Here is a 16,675-nt window from a genome sequence, read left to right as displayed (position 1 = left end):
AATATTTAGTTTTCTTTATTCCTTGAAGCTTCCTGTCGACGATGGAACACACAAATTGCGTCGCGAGTCCTGAATGGAGTCTTCAGAAGACTTCGCAAAAGCGACTAACGAGGGTATGGTGACCATAGGGAAGTCCCCTGGTAGTCACGTTAATTGCTTCCGATGCGCAGTTTTCAGTTTACTGTATTTCTTGAAACCTCCTGTCGACGATGGAACACACAAATTGCGTCGCGAGTCAACAATGTGGCCTCCAGATGGCTTCTCACAATGCGACCAACATTGCAAAGATTCCTGTATGGAAATCCTCCTGGGGGGCCAGTCAATTGCTTGCGATGCGCAATATTTAGTTTTCTTTATTCCTTGAAGCTTCCTGTCGACGATGGAACACACAAATTGCGTCGCGAGTCCTGCATGGAGTCTTCAGAAGACTTCGCAAAAGCGGCTAACGAGGGTATGGTGACCATAGGGAAGTCCCCTGGTAGTCACGTTAATTGCTTCCGATGCGCAGTTTTCAGTTCACTGTATTTCTTGAAACCTCCTGTCGACGATGGAACACACAAATTGCGTCGCGAGTCAACAAGGTGGCCTCCAGATGGCTTCTCACAATGCGACCAACGTAGCAAAGATTCCTGTATGGAAATCCTCCTGGGGGGCCAGTCAATTGCTTGCGATGCGCAATATTTAATTTACTCTATTCCCTGAAGCTTCCTGTCGACGATGGAACACACAAATTGCGTCGCGAGTCCTGCATGGAGTCTTCATAATACTTCGCAAAAGCGACTAACGAGGGTATGGTGACCATAGGGAAGTCCCCTGGTAGTCACATTAATTGCTTCCGATGCGCAGTTTTCAGTTTACTGTATTTCTTGAAACCTCCTGTCGACGATGGAACACACAAATTGCGTCGCGAGTCAACAATGTGGCCTCCAGATGGCTTCTCACAATGCGACCAACGTAGCAAAGATTCCTGTACGGAAATCCTCCTGGGGGGCCAGTCAATTGCTTGCGATGCGCAATATTTAGTTTTCTTTATTCCTTGAAGCTTCCTGTCGACGATGGAACACACAAATTGCGTCGGAAGTCCTGCATGGAGTCTTCAGAAGACTTCGCAAAAGCGACTAACGAGGGTATGGTGACCATAGGGAAGTCCCCTGGTAGTCACGTTAATTGCTTCCGATGCGCAGTTTTCAGTTTACTGTATTTCTTGAAACCTCCTGTCGACGATGGAACACACAAATTGCGTCGCGAGTCAACAATGTGGCCTCCAGATGGCTTATCACAATGCGACCAACGTGGCAAAGATTCCTGTATGGAAATCCTCCTGGGGGGGGCAGTCAATTGCTTTCGATGCGCAATATTTAGTTTACTTTATTCCTTGAAGCTTCCTGTCGACGATGGAACACACAAATTGCGTCGCGAGCCCTGAATGAAGTCTTCAGACGACGTCGCAAAAGCGACTAACGTGGCTATGGTGACCAGAGGGACGTCCCCTGGTAGTCACGTTAATTGCTTCCGATGCGCAGTTTTCAGTTTACTGTATTTCTTGAAACCTCTTGTCGACGATGGAACACTCAAATTGCACCGCGAGTCAACAATGTGGCCTCCAGATGGCTTCTCACAATGCAACCAACGTAGCAAAGATTCCTGTATGGAAATCCTCCTGGGGGGCCAGTCAATTGCTTGCGATGCGCAATATTTAGTTTACTTTATTCCTTGAAGCTTCCTGTCGACGATGGAGCACACAAATTGCGTCGCGAGTCCTGAATGGAGTCTTCAGAAGACGTCGCAAAAGCGACTAACGTGGCTATGGTGACCATAGGGACGTCCCCTGGTAGTCACGTTAATTGCTTCCGATGCGCAGTTTTCAGTTTACTGTATTTCTTGAAACCCCCTGTCGACGATGGAACACACAAATTGCGGCGCGAGTCAACAATGTGGCCTCCAGATGGCTTCTCACAATGCGACCAACGTAGCAAAGATTCCTGTATGGAAATCCTCCTGGGGGGCCAGTCAATTGCTTGCGATGCGCAATATTTAGTTTACTTTATTCCTTGAAGCTTCCTGTCGACGATGGAACACACAAATTGCGTCGCGAGTCCTGAATGGAGTCTTCAGAAGACGTCGCAAAAGCGACTAACGTGGGTATGGTGACCATAGGGACGTCCCCTGGTAGTCACGTTAATTGCTTCCGATGTGCAGTTTTCAGTTTACTGTATTTCTTGAAACCTTCTGTCGACGATGGAACACACAAATTGCGTCGCGAGTCAACAATGTGGCCTCCAGATGGCTTCTCACAATGCGACCAACGTAGCAAACATTCCTGTATGGAAATCATCGTGGGGGGCCAGTCAATTGCTTGCGATGCGCAATATTTAGTTTACTTTATTCCTTGAAGCTTCCTGTCGACGATGGAACACACAAATTGCGTCGCGAGTCCTGCATGGAGTCTTCAGAAGACTTCGCAAAAGCGACTAACGAGGGTATGGTGACCATAGGGAAGTCCCCTGGAAGTCACGTTAATTGCTTCCGATGCGCAGTTTTCAGTTTACTGTATTTCTTGAAACCTCCTGTCGACGAAGGAACACACATATTGCGGCGCGAGTCAACAATGTGGCCTCCAGATGGCTTCTGACAATGCGACCAACGTAGCAAAGATTCCTGTATGGAAATCCTCCTGGGGGGCCAGTCAATTGCTTGCGATGCGCAATATTTAGTTTACTTTATTCCTTGAAGCTTCCTGTCGACGATGGAACACACAAATTGCGTCGCGAGTCCTGCATGGAGTCTTCAGAAGACTTCGCAAAAGCGACTAACGAGGGTATGGTGACCATAGGGAAGTCCCCTGGTAGTCACGTTAATTGCTTCCGATAGGCAGTTTTCAGTTTACTGTATTTCTTGAAACCTCCTGTCGACGATGGAACACACAAATTGCGTCGCGAGTCAACAATGTGGCCTCCGGATGGCTTCTCACAATGCGACCAACGTAGCAAAGATTCCTGTATGGAAATCCTCCTGGGGGGCCAGTCAATTGCTTGCGATGCGCAATATTTAGTTTACTTTATTCCTTGAAGCTTCCTGTCGACGATGGAACACACAAATTGCGTCGGAAGTCCTGCATGGAGTCTTCAGAAGACTTTGCAAAAGCGACTAACGAGGGTATGGTGACCATAGGGAAGTCCCCTGGTAGTCACGTTAATTGCTTCCGATGCGCAGTTTTCAGTTTACTGTATTTCTTGAAACCTCCTGTCGACGATGGAACACACAAATTGGGTCGCGAGTCAACAATGTGGCCTCCAGATGGCTTCTCACAATGCGACCAACGTAGCAAAGATTCCTGTATGGAAATCCTCCTGGGGGGGCAGTCAATTGCTTGCGATGCGCAATATTTAGTTTACTTTATTCCTTGAAGCTTCCTGTCGACGATGGAACACACAAATTGCGTCGCGAGTCCTGAATGAAGGCTTCAGAAGACGTCGCAAAAGCGACTAACGTGGCTATGGTGACCAGAGGGACGTCCCCTGGTAGTCACGTTAATTGCTTCCGATGCGCAGTTTTCAGTTTACTGTATTTCTTGAAACCTCTTGTCGACGATGGAACACTCAAATTGCACCGCGAGTCAACAATGTGGCCTCCAGATGGCTTCTCACAATCCGACCAATGTAGCAAAGATTCCTGTATGGAAATCCTCCTGGGGGGCCAGTCAATTGCTTGCGATGCGCAATATTTAGTTTTCTTTATTCCTTGAAGCTTCCTGTCGACGATGGAACACAAATTGCGTCCCGAGTCCTGCATGGAGTCTTCAGAAGACTTCGCAAAAGCGACTAACGTGGGTATGGTGACCATAGGGAAGTCCCCTGGTAGTCAAGTTAATTGCTTCCGATGCGCAGTTTTCAGTTTACTGTATTTCTTGAAACCTCCTGTCGACGATGGAACACACAAATTGCGTCGCGAGTCAACAATGTGGCCTCCAGATGGCTTCTCACAATGCGACCAACGTAGCAAAGATTCCTGTATGGAAATCCTCCTGGGGGGCCAGTCAATTGCTTGCGATGCGCAATATTTAGTTTACTTTATTCCTTGAAGCTTCCTGTCGACGATGGAACACACAAATTGCGTCGCGAGTCCTGAATGGAGTCTTCAGAAGACTTCGCAAAAGCGACTAACGAGGGTATGGTGACCATAGGGAAGTCCCCTGGTAGTCACGTTAATTGCTTCCGATGCGCAGTTTTCAGTTTACTGTATTTCTTGAAACCTCCTGTCGACGATGGAACACACAAATTGCGTCGCGAGTCAACAATGTGGCCTCCAGATGGCTTATCACAATGCGACCAACGTGGCAAAGATTCCTGTATGGAAATCCTCCTGGGGGGGGCAGTCAATTGCTTTCGATGCGCAATATTTAGTTTACTTTATTCCTTGAAGCTTCCTGTCGACGATGGAACACACAAATTGCGTCGCGAGCCCTGAATGAAGTCTTCAGACGACGTCGCAAAAGCGACTAACGTGGCTATGGTGACCAGAGGGACGTCCCCTGGTAGTCACGTTAATTGCTTCCGATGCGCAGTTTTCAGTTTACTGTATTTCTTGAAACCTCTTGTCGACGATGGAACACTCAAATTGCACCGCGAGTCAACAATGTGGCCTCCAGATGGCTTCTCACAATGCAACCAACGTAGCAAAGATTCCTGTATGGAAATCCTCCTGGGGGGCCAGTCAATTGCTTGCGATGCGCAATATTTAGTTTACTTTATTCCTTGAAGCTTCCTGTCGACGATGGAGCACACAAATTGCGTCGCGAGTCCTGAATGGAGTCTTCAGAAGACGTCGCAAAAGCGACTAACGTGGCTATGGTGACCATAGGGACGTCCCCTGGTAGTCACGTTAATTGCTTCCGATGCGCAGTTTTCAGTTTACTGTATTTCTTGAAACCCCCTGTCGACGATGGAACACACAAATTGCGGCGCGAGTCAACAATGTGGCCTCCAGATGGCTTCTCACAATGCGACCAACGTAGCAAAGATTCCTGTATGGAAATCCTCCTGGGGGGCCAGTCAATTGCTTGCGATGCGCAATATTTAGTTTACTTTATTCCTTGAAGCTTCCTGTCGACGATGGAACACACAAATTGCGTCGCGAGTCCTGAATGGAGTCTTCAGAAGACGTCGCAAAAGCGACTAACGTGGGTATGGTGACCATAGGGACGTCCCCTGGTAGTCACGTTAATTGCTTCCGATGTGCAGTTTTCAGTTTACTGTATTTCTTGAAACCTTCTGTCGACGATGGAACACACAAATTGCGTCGCGAGTCAACAATGTGGCCTCCAGATGGCTTCTCACAATGCGACCAACGTAGCAAACATTCCTGTATGGAAATCATCGTGGGGGGCCAGTCAATTGCTTGCGATGCGCAATATTTAGTTTACTTTATTCCTTGAAGCTTCCTGTCGACGATGGAACACACAAATTGCGTCGCGAGTCCTGCATGGAGTCTTCAGAAGACTTCGCAAAAGCGACTAACGAGGGTATGGTGACCATAGGGAAGTCCCCTGGAAGTCACGTTAATTGCTTCCGATGCGCAGTTTTCAGTTTACTGTATTTCTTGAAACCTCCTGTCGACGAAGGAACACACATATTGCGGCGCGAGTCAACAATGTGGCCTCCAGATGGCTTCTGACAATGCGACCAACGTAGCAAAGATTCCTGTATGGAAATCCTCCTGGGGGGCCAGTCAATTGCTTGCGATGCGCAATATTTAGTTTACTTTATTCCTTGAAGCTTCCTGTCGACGATGGAACACACAAATTGCGTCGCGAGTCCTGCATGGAGTCTTCAGAAGACTTCGCAAAAGCGACTAACGAGGGTATGGTGACCATAGGGAAGTCCCCTGGTAGTCACGTTAATTGCTTCCGATAGGCAGTTTTCAGTTTACTGTATTTCTTGAAACCTCCTGTCGACGATGGAACACACAAATTGCGTCGCGAGTCAACAATGTGGCCTCCGGATGGCTTCTCACAATGCGACCAACGTAGCAAAGATTCCTGTATGGAAATCCTCCTGGGGGGCCAGTCAATTGCTTGCGATGCGCAATATTTAGTTTACTTTATTCCTTGAAGCTTCCTGTCGACGATGGAACACACAAATTGCGTCGGAAGTCCTGCATGGAGTCTTCAGAAGACTTTGCAAAAGCGACTAACGAGGGTATGGTGACCATAGGGAAGTCCCCTGGTAGTCACGTTAATTGCTTCCGATGCGCAGTTTTCAGTTTACTGTATTTCTTGAAACCTCCTGTCGACGATGGAACACACAAATTGGGTCGCGAGTCAACAATGTGGCCTCCAGATGGCTTCTCACAATGCGACCAACGTAGCAAAGATTCCTGTATGGAAATCCTCCTGGGGGGGCAGTCAATTGCTTGCGATGCGCAATATTTAGTTTACTTTATTCCTTGAAGCTTCCTGTCGACGATGGAACACACAAATTGCGTCGCGAGTCCTGAATGAAGGCTTCAGAAGACGTCGCAAAAGCGACTAACGTGGCTATGGTGACCAGAGGGACGTCCCCTGGTAGTCACGTTAATTGCTTCCGATGCGCAGTTTTCAGTTTACTGTATTTCTTGAAACCTCTTGTCGACGATGGAACACTCAAATTGCACCGCGAGTCAACAATGTGGCCTCCAGATGGCTTCTCACAATCCGACCAATGTAGCAAAGATTCCTGTATGGAAATCCTCCTGGGGGGCCAGTCAATTGCTTGCGATGCACAATATTTAGTTTTCTTTATTCCTTGAAGCTTCCTGTCGACGATGGAACACAAATTGCGTCCCGAGTCCTGCATGGAGTCTTCAGAAGACTTCGCAAAAGCGACTAACGTGGGTATGGTGACCATAGGGAAGTCCCCTGGTAGTCAAGTTAATTGCTTCCGATGCGCAGTTTTCAGTTTACTGTATTTCTTGAAACCTCCTGTCGACGATGGAACACACAAATTGCGTCGCGAGTCAACAATGTGGCCTCCAGATGGCTTCTCACAATGCGACCAACGTAGCAAAGATTCCTGTATGGAAATCCTCCTGGGGGGCCAGTCAATTGCTTGCGATGCGCAATATTTAGTTTACTTTATTCCTTGAAGCTTCCTGTCGACGATGGAACACACAAATTGCGTCGCGAGTCCTGAATGGAGTCTTCAGAAGACGTCGCAAAAGCGACTAACGTGGGTATGGTGACCATAGGGACGTCCCCTGGTAGTCACGTTAATTGCTTCCGATGCGCAGTTTTCAGTTTACTGTATTTCTTGAAACCTCCTGTCGACGATGGAACACACAAATTGCGTCGCGAGTCAACAATGTGGCCTCCAGATGGCTTCTCAAAATGCGACCAACGTAGCAAACATTCCTGTATGGAAATCCTCGTGGGGGGCCAGTCAATTGCTTGCGATGCGCAATATTTAGTTTACTTTATTCCTTGAAGCTTCCTGTCGACGATGGAACACACAAATTGCGTCGCGAGTCCTGCATGGAGTCTTCAGAAGACTTCGCAAAAGCGACTAACGAGGGTATGGTGACCATAGGGAAGTCCCCTGAAGTCACGTTAATTGCTTCCGATGCGCAGTTTTCAGTTTACTGTATTTCTTGAAACCTCCTGTCGACGAAGGAACACACATACTGCGGCGCGAGTCAACAATGTGGCCTCCAGATGGCTTCTGACAATGCGACCAACGTAGCAAAGATTCCTGTATGGAAATCCTCCTGGGGGGGCAGTCAATTGCTTGCGATGCGCAATATTTAGTTTACTTTATTCCTTGAAGCTTCCTGTCGACGATGGAACACACAAATTGCGTCGCGAGTCCTGAATGAAGTCTTCAGAAGACGTCGCAAAAGCGACAAACGTGGCTATGGTGACCAGAGGGACGTCCCCTGGTAGTCACGTTAATTGCTTCCGATGCGCAGTTTTCAGTTTACTGTATTTCTTGAAACCTCTTGTCGACGATGGAACACTCAAATTGCACCGCGAGTCAACAATGTGGCCTCCAGATGGCTTCTCACAATGCGACCAACGTAGCAAAGATTCCTGTATGGAAATCCTCCTGGGGGGCCAGACAATTGCTTGCGATGGGCAATATTTAGTTTACTTTATTCCTTGAAGCTTCCTGTCGACGATGGAACACACAAATTGCGTCGCGAGTCCTGAATGGAGTCTTCACAAGACGTCGCAAAAGCGACTAACGAGGGTATGGTGACCATAGGGACGTCCCCTGGTATTCACGTTAATTGCTTCCGATGCGCAGTTTTCAGTTTACTGTATTTCTTGAAACCCCCTGTCGACGATGGAACACACAAATTGCGGCGCGAGTCAACAATGTGGCCTCCAGATGGCTTCTCACAATCCGACCAATGTAGCAAAGATTCCTGTATGGAAATCCTCCTGGGGGGCCAGTCAATTGCTTGCGATGCGCAATATTTAGTTTTCTTTATTCCTTGAAGCTTCCTGTCGACGATGGAACACACAAATTGCGTCCCGAGTCCTGCATGGAGTCTTCAGAAGACTTCGCAAAAGCGACTAACGTGGGTATGGTGACCATAGGGAAGTCCCCTAGTAGTCAAGTTAATTGCTTCCGATGCGCAGTTTTCAGTTTACTGTATTTCTTGAAACCTCCTGTCGACGATGGAACATACAAATTGCGTCGCGAGTCAACAATGTGGCCTCCAGATGGCTTCTCACAATGCGACCAACGTAGCAAAGATTCCTGTATGGAAATCCTCCTGGGGGGCCAGTCAATTGCTTGCGATGCGCAATATTTAGTTTACTTTATTCCTTGAAGCTTCCTGTCGACGATGGAACACACAAATTGCGTCGCGAGTCCTGAATGGAGTCTTCAGAAGACGTCGCAAAAGCGACTAACGTGGGTATGGTGACCATAGGGACGTCCCCTGGTAGTCACGTTAATTGCTTCCGATGCGCAGTTTTCAGTTTACTGTATTTCTTGAAACCTCCTGTCGACGATGGAACACACAAATTGCGTCGCGAGTCCTGCATGGAGTCTTCAGAAGACTTCGCAAAAGCGACTAACGAGGGTATGGTGACCTTGGGGAAGTCCCCTGGTAGTCACGTTAATTGCTTCCGATGCGCAGTTTTCAGTTTACTGTATTTCTTGAAACCTCCTGTCGACGATGGAACACTCAAATTGCGTCGCAAGTCAACAATGTGGCCTCCAGATGGCTTCTCACAATGCGACCAACATTGCAAAGATTCCTGTATGGAAATCCTCCTGGGGGGCCAGTCAATTGCTTGCGATGCGCAATATTTAGTTTTCTTTATTCCTTGAAGCTTCCTGTCGACGATGGAACACACAAATTGCATCGCGAGTCCTGCATGGAGTCTTCAGAAGACTTCGCAAAAGCGACTAACGAGGGTATGGTGACCATAGGGAAGTCCCCTGATAGTCACGTTAATTGCTTCCGATGCGCAGTTTTCAGTTTACTGTATTTCTTGAAACCTCCTGTCGACGAAGGAACACACAAATTGCGTCGCGAGTCAACAATGTGGCCTCCAGATGGCTTCTCACAATGCGACCAACGTAGCAAAGATTCCTGTATGGAAATCCTCCTGGGGGCCAGTCAATTGCTTGCGATGCGCAATATTTAGTTTACTTTATTCCCTGAATCTTCCTGTCGACGATGGAACACACAAATTGCGTCGCGAGTCCTGCATGGAGTCTTCCGAATAGTTCGCAAAAGCGACTAACGAGGGTATGGTGACCATAGGGAAGTCCCCTGGTAGTCACATTAATTGCTTCCGATGCGCAGTTTTCAGTTTACTGTATTTCTTGAAACCTCCTGTCGACGATGGAACACACAAATTGCGTCGCGAGTCAACAATGTGGCCTCCAGATGGCTTCTCACAATGCGACCAACGTAGCAAATATTCCTGTATGGAAATCCTCCTGGGGGGCCAGTCAATTGCTTGCGATGCGCAATATTTAGTTTTCTTTATTCCTTGAAGCTTCCTGTCGACGATGGAACACACAAATTGCGTCGGAAGTCCTGCATGGAGTCTTCAGAAGACTTCGCAAAAGCGACTAACGAGGGTATGGTGACCATAGGGAAGTCCCCTGGTAGTCACGCTAATTGCTTCCGATGCGCAGTTTTCAGTTTACTGTATTTCTTGAAACCTCCTGTCGACGATGGAACACACAAATTGCGTCGCGAGTCAACAATGTGGCCTCCAGATGGCTTCTCACAATGCGACCAACGTAGCAAAGATTCCTGTATGGAAATCCTCCTGGGGGGCCAGTTTATCGCTTGCGATGCGCAATATTTAGTTTTCTTTATTGCTTGAAGCTTCCTGTCGACGATGGAACACACAAATTGCGTCGCGAGTCCTGCATGGAGTCTTCAGAAGACTTCGCAAAAGCGACTAACGAGGGTATGGTGACCATAGGGAAGTCCCCTGGTAGTCACGTTAATTGCTTCCGATGCGCAGTTTTCAGTTTACTGTATTTCTTGAAACCTCCTGTCGACGATGGAACACACAAATTGCGTCGCGAGTCAACAATGTGGCCTCCAGATGGCTTCTCACAATGCGACCAACGTAGCAAAGATTCCTGTATGGAAATCCTCCTGGGGGCCCAGTCAATTACTTGCGATGCGCAATAGTTTACTTTATTCCTTGAAGCTTCTGTCGACGATGGAACACACAAATTGCGTCGCGAGTCCTGAATGAAGGCTTCAGAAGACGTCGCAAAAGCGACTAACGTGGCTATGGTGACCAGAGGGACGTCCCCTGGTAGTCACGTTAATTGCTTCCGATGCGCAGTTTTCAGTTTACTGTATTTCTTGAAACCTCTTGTCGACGATGGAACACTCAAATTGCACCGCGAGTCAACAATGTGGCCTCCAGATGGCTTCTCACAATGCGACCAACGTAGCAAAGATTCCTGTATGGAAATCCTCCTGGGGGGCCAGACAATTGCTTGCGATGGGCAATATTTAGTTTACTTTATTCCTTGAAGCTTCCTGTCGACGATGGAACACACAAATTGCGTCGCGAGTCCTGAATGGAGTCTTCAGAAGACGTCGCAAAAGCGACTAACGAGGGTATGGTGACCATAGGGACGTCCCCTGGTAGTCACGTTAATTGCTTCCGATGCGCAGTTTTCAGTTTACTGTATTTCTTGAAACCCCCTGTCGACGATGGAACACACAAATTGCGGCGCGAGTCAACAATGTGGCCTCCAGATGGCTTCTCACAATCCGACCAATGTAGCAAAGATTCCTGTATGGTAATCCTCCTGGGGGGCCAGTCAATTGCTTGCGATGCGCAATATTTAGTTTTCTTTATTTCTTGAAGCTTCCTGTCGACGATGGAACACACAAATTGCGTCCCGAGTCCTGCATGGAGTCTTCAGAAGACTTCGCAAAAGCGACTAACGTGGGTATGGTGACCATAGGGAAGTCCCCTGGTAGTCAAGTTAATTGCTTCCGATGCGCAGTTTTCAGTTTACTGTATTTCTTGAAACCTCCTGTCGACGATGGAACACACAAATTGCGTCGCGAGTCAACAATGTGGCCTCCAGATGGCTTCTCACAATGCGACCAACGTAGCAAAGATTCCTGTATGGAAATCCTCCTGGGGGGCCAGTCAATTGCTTGCGATGCGCAATATTTAGTTTACTTTATTCCTTGAAGCTTCCTGTCGACGATGGAACACACAAATTGCGTCGCGAGTCCTGAATGGAGTCTTCAGAAGACGTCGCAAAAGCGACTAACGTGGGTATGGTGACCATAGGGACGTCCACTGGTAGTCACGTTAATTGCTTCCGATGCGCAGTTTTCAGTTTACTGTATTTCTTGAAACCTCCTGTCGACGATGGAACACACAAATTGCGTCGCGAGTCAACAATGTGGCCTCCAGATGGCTTCTCACAATGCGACCAACGTAGCAAAGATTCCTGTATGGAAATCCTCCGGGGGGGCCAGTCAATTGCGATGCGCAATATTTAGTTTTCTATATTCCTTGAAGCTTCCTGTCGACGATGGAACACACAAATTGCGTCGCGAGTCCTGCATGGAGTCTTCAGAAGACTTCGCAAAAGCGACTAATGAGGGTACGGTGACCTTAGGGAAGTCCCCTGGTAGTCACGTTAATTGCTTCCGATGCGCAGTTTTCAGTTTACTGTATTTCTTGAAACCTCCTGTCGACGATGGAACACACAAATTGCGTCGCAAGTCAACAATGTGGCATGCAGATGGCTTCTCACAATGCGACCAACATTGCAAAGATTCCTGTATGGAAATCCTCCTGGGGGGCCAGTCAATTGCTTGCGATGCGCAATATTTAGTTTTCTTTATTCCTTGAAGCTTCCTGTCGACGATGGAACACACAAATTGCATCGCGAGTCCTGCATGGAGTCTTCAGAAGACTTCGCAAAAGCGACTAACGAGGGTATGGTGACCATAGGGAAGTCCCCTGGTAGTCACGTTAATTGCTTCCGATGCGCAGTTTTCAGTTTACTGTATTTCTTGAAACCTCCTGTCGACGAAGGAACACACAAATTGCGTCGTGAGTCAACAATGTGGCCTCCAGATGGCTTCTGACAATGCAACCAACGTAGCAAAGATTCCTGTATGGAAATCCTCCTGGGGGGCCAGTCAATTGCTTGCGATGCGCAATATTTAGTTTACTTTATTCCCTGAAGCTTCCTGTCGACGATGGAACACACAAATTGCGTCGCGAGTCCTGCATGGAGTCTTCCGAATACTTCGCAAAAGCGACTAACGAGGGTATGGTGACCATAGGGAAGTCCCCTGGTAGTCACGTTAATTGCTTCCGATGCGCAGTTTTCAGTTTACTGTATTTCTTGAAACCCCCTGTCGACGATGGAACACACAAATTGCGGCGCGAGTCAACAATGTGGCCTCCAGATGGCTTCTCACAATCCGACCAATGTAGCAAAGATTCCTGTATGGAAATCCTCCTGGGGGGCCAGTCAATTGCTTGCGAAGCGCAATATTTAGTTTTCTTTATTCCTTGAAGCTTCCTGTCGACGATGGAACACACAAATTGCGTCCCGAGTCCTGCATGGAGTCTTCAGAAGACTTCGCAAAAGCGACTAACGTGGGTATGGTGACCATAGGGAAGTCCCCTGGTAGTCAAGTTAATTGCTTCCGATGCGCAGTTTTCAGTTTACTGTATTTCTTGAAACCTCCTGTCGACGATGGAACACACAAATTGCGTCGCGAGTCAACAATGTGGCCTCCAGATGGCTTCTCACAATGCGACCAACGTAGCAAAGATTCCTGTATGGAAATCCTCCTGGGGGGCCAGTCAATTGCTTGCGATGCGCAATATTTAGTTTACTTTATTCCTTGAAGCTTCCTGTCGACGATGGAACACACAAATTGCGTCGCGAGTCCTGAATGGAGTCTTCAGAAGACGTCGCAAAAGCGACTAACGTGGGTATGGTGACCATAGGGACGTCCCCTGGTAGTCACGTTAATTGCTTCCGATGCGCAGTTTTCAGTTTACTGTATTTCTTGAAACCTCCTGTCGACGATGGAACACACAAATTGCGTCGTGAGTCAACAATGTGGCCTCCAGATGGCTTTCACAATGCGACCAACGTAGCAAAGATTCCTGTATGGAAATCCTCCGGGGGGGCCAGTCAATTGCGATGCGCAATATTTAGTTTTCTTTATTCCTTGAAGCTTCCTGTCGACGATGGAACACACAAATTGCGTCGCGAGTCCTGCATGGAGTCTTCAGAAGACTTCGCAAAAGCGACTAACGAGGGTATGGTGACCATAGGGAAGTCCCCTGGTAGTCACGTTAATTGCTTCCGATGCGCAGTTTTCAGTTTACTGTATTTCTTGAAACCTCCTGTCGACGATGGAACACACAAATTGCGTCGCGAGTCAACAATGTGGCCTCCAGATGGCTTCTCACAATGCGACCAACGTAGCAAAGATTCCTGTATGGAAATCCTCCTGGGGGCCCAGTCAATTACTTGCGATGCGCAATAGTTTACTTTATTCCTTGAAGCTTCCTGTCGACGATGGAACACACAAATTGCGTCGCGAGTCCTGAATGAAGGCTGCAGAAGACGTCGCAAAAGCGACTAACGTGGCTATGGTGACCAGAGGGACGTCCCCTGGTAGTCACGTTAATTGCTTCCGACGCGCAGTTTTCAGTTTACTGTATTTCTTGAAACCTCTTGTCGACGATGGAACACTCAAATTGCACCGCGAGTCAACAATGTGGCCTCCAGATGGCTTCTCACAATGCGACCAACGTAGCAAAGATTCCTGTATGGAAATCCTCCTGGGGGGCCAGACAATTGCTTGCGATGGGCAATATTTAGTTTACTTTATTCCTTGAAGCTTCCTGTCGACGATGGAACACACAAATTGCGTCGCGAGTCCTGAATGGAGTCTTCAGAAGACATCGCAAAAGCGACTAACGAGGGTATGGTGACCATAGGGACGTCCCCTGGTAGTCACGTTAATTGCTTCCGATGCGCAGTTTTCAGTTTACTGTATTTCTTGAAACCCCCTGTCGACGATGGAACACACAAATTGCGGCGCGAGTCAACAATGTGGCCTCCAGATGGCTACTCACAATCCGACCAATGTAGCAAAGATTCCTGTATGGAAATCCTCCTGGGGGGCCAGTCAATTGCTTGCGATGCGCAATATTTAGTTTTCTTTATTTCTTGAAGCTTCCTGTCGACGATGGAACACACAAATTGCGTCCCGAGTCCTGCATGGAGTCTTCAGAAGACTTCGCAAAAGCGACTAACGTGGGTATGGTGACCATAGGGAAGTCCCCTGGTAGTCAAGTTAATTGCTTCCGATGCGCAGTTTTCAGTTTACTGTATTTCTTGAAACCTCCTGTCGACGATGGAACACACAAATTGCGTCGCGAGTCAACAATGTGGCCTCCAGATGGCTTCTCACAATGCGACCAACGTAGCAAAGATTCCTGTATGGAAATCCTCCTGGGGGGCCAGTCAATTGCTTGCGATGCGCAATATTTAGTTTTCTTTATTCCTTGAAGCTTCCTGTCGACGATGGAACACACAAATTGCGTCGCGAGTCCTGAATGGAGTCTTCAGAAGACGTCGCAAAAGCGACTAACGTGGGTATGGTGACCATAGGGACGTCCCCTGATAGTCACGTTAATTGCTTCCGATGCGCAGTTTTCAGTTTACTGTATTTCTTGTAACCTCCTGTCGACGAAGGAACACACAAATTGCGTCGCGAGTCAACAATGTGGCCTCCAGATGGCTTCTCACAATGCGACCAACGTAGCAAAGATTCCTGTATGGAAATCCTCCTGGGGGCCAGTCAATTGCTTGCGATGCGCAATATTTAGTTTACTTTATTCCCTGAATCTTCCTGTCGACGATGGAACACACAAATTGCGTCGCGAGTCCTGCATGGAGTCTTCCGAATAGTTCGCAAAAGCGACTAACGAGGGTATGGTGACCATAGGGAAGTCCCCTGGTAGTCACATTAATTGCTTCCGATGCGCAGTTTTCAGTTTACTGTATTTCTTGAAACCTCCTGTCGACGATGGAACACACAAATTGCGTCGCGAGTCAACAATGTGGCCTCCAGAAGGCTTCTCACAATGCGACCAACGTAGCAAATATTCCTGTATGGAAATCCTCCTGGGGGGCCAGTCAATTGCTTGCGATGCGCAATATTTAGTTTTCTTTATTCCTTGAAGCTTCCTGTCGACGATGGAACACACAAATTGCGTCGGAAGTCCTGAATGGAGTCTTCAGAAGACTTCGCAAAAGCGACTAACGAGGGTATGGTGACCATAGGGAAGTCCCCTGGTAGTCACGCTAATTGCTTCCGATGCGCAGTTTTCAGTTTACTGTATTTCTTGAAACCTCCTGTCGACGATGGAACACACAAATTGCGTCGCGAGTCAACAATGTGGCCTCCAGATGGCTTCTCACAATGCGACCAACGTAGCAAAAATTCCTGTATGGAAATCCTCCTGGGGGGCCAGTTTATCGCTTGCGATGCGCAATATTTAGTTTTCTTTATTCCTTGAAGCTTCCTGTCGACGATGGAACACACAAATTGCGTCGCGAGTCCTGCATGGAGTCTTCAGAAGACTTCGCAAAAGCGACTAACGAGGGTATGGTGACCATAGGGAAGTCCCCTGGTAGTCACGTTAATTGCTTCCGATGCGCAGTTTTCAGTTTACTGTATTTCTTGAAACCTCCTGTCGACGATGGAACACACAAATTGCGTCGCGAGTCAACAATGTGGCCTCCAGATGGCTTCTCACAATGCGACCAACGTAGCAAAGATTCCTGTATGGAAATCCTCCTGGGGGCCCAGTCAATTACTTGCGATGCGCAATAGTTTACTTTATTCCTTGAAGCTTCTGTCGACGATGGAACACACAAATTGCGTCGCGAGTCCTGAATGAAGGCTTCAGAAGACGTCGCAAAAGCGACTAACGTGGCTATGGTGACCAGAGGGACGTCCCCTGGTAGTCACGTTAATTGCTTCCGATGCGCAGTTTTCAGTTTACTGTATTTCTTGAAACCTCTTGTCGACGATGGAACACTCAAATTGCACCGCGAGTCAACAATGTGGCCTCCAGATGGCTTCTCACAATGCGACCAACGTAGCAAAGATTCCTGTATGGAAATCCTCCTGG

The sequence above is a fragment of the Schistocerca nitens genome, chromosome 4 (genome assembly GCF_023898315.1).
Source record: "Schistocerca nitens isolate TAMUIC-IGC-003100 chromosome 4, iqSchNite1.1, whole genome shotgun sequence".
Classification (NCBI taxonomy): domain Eukaryota; kingdom Metazoa; phylum Arthropoda; class Insecta; order Orthoptera; family Acrididae; genus Schistocerca; species Schistocerca nitens.
This window is presented reverse-complemented; position numbering follows the sequence as displayed.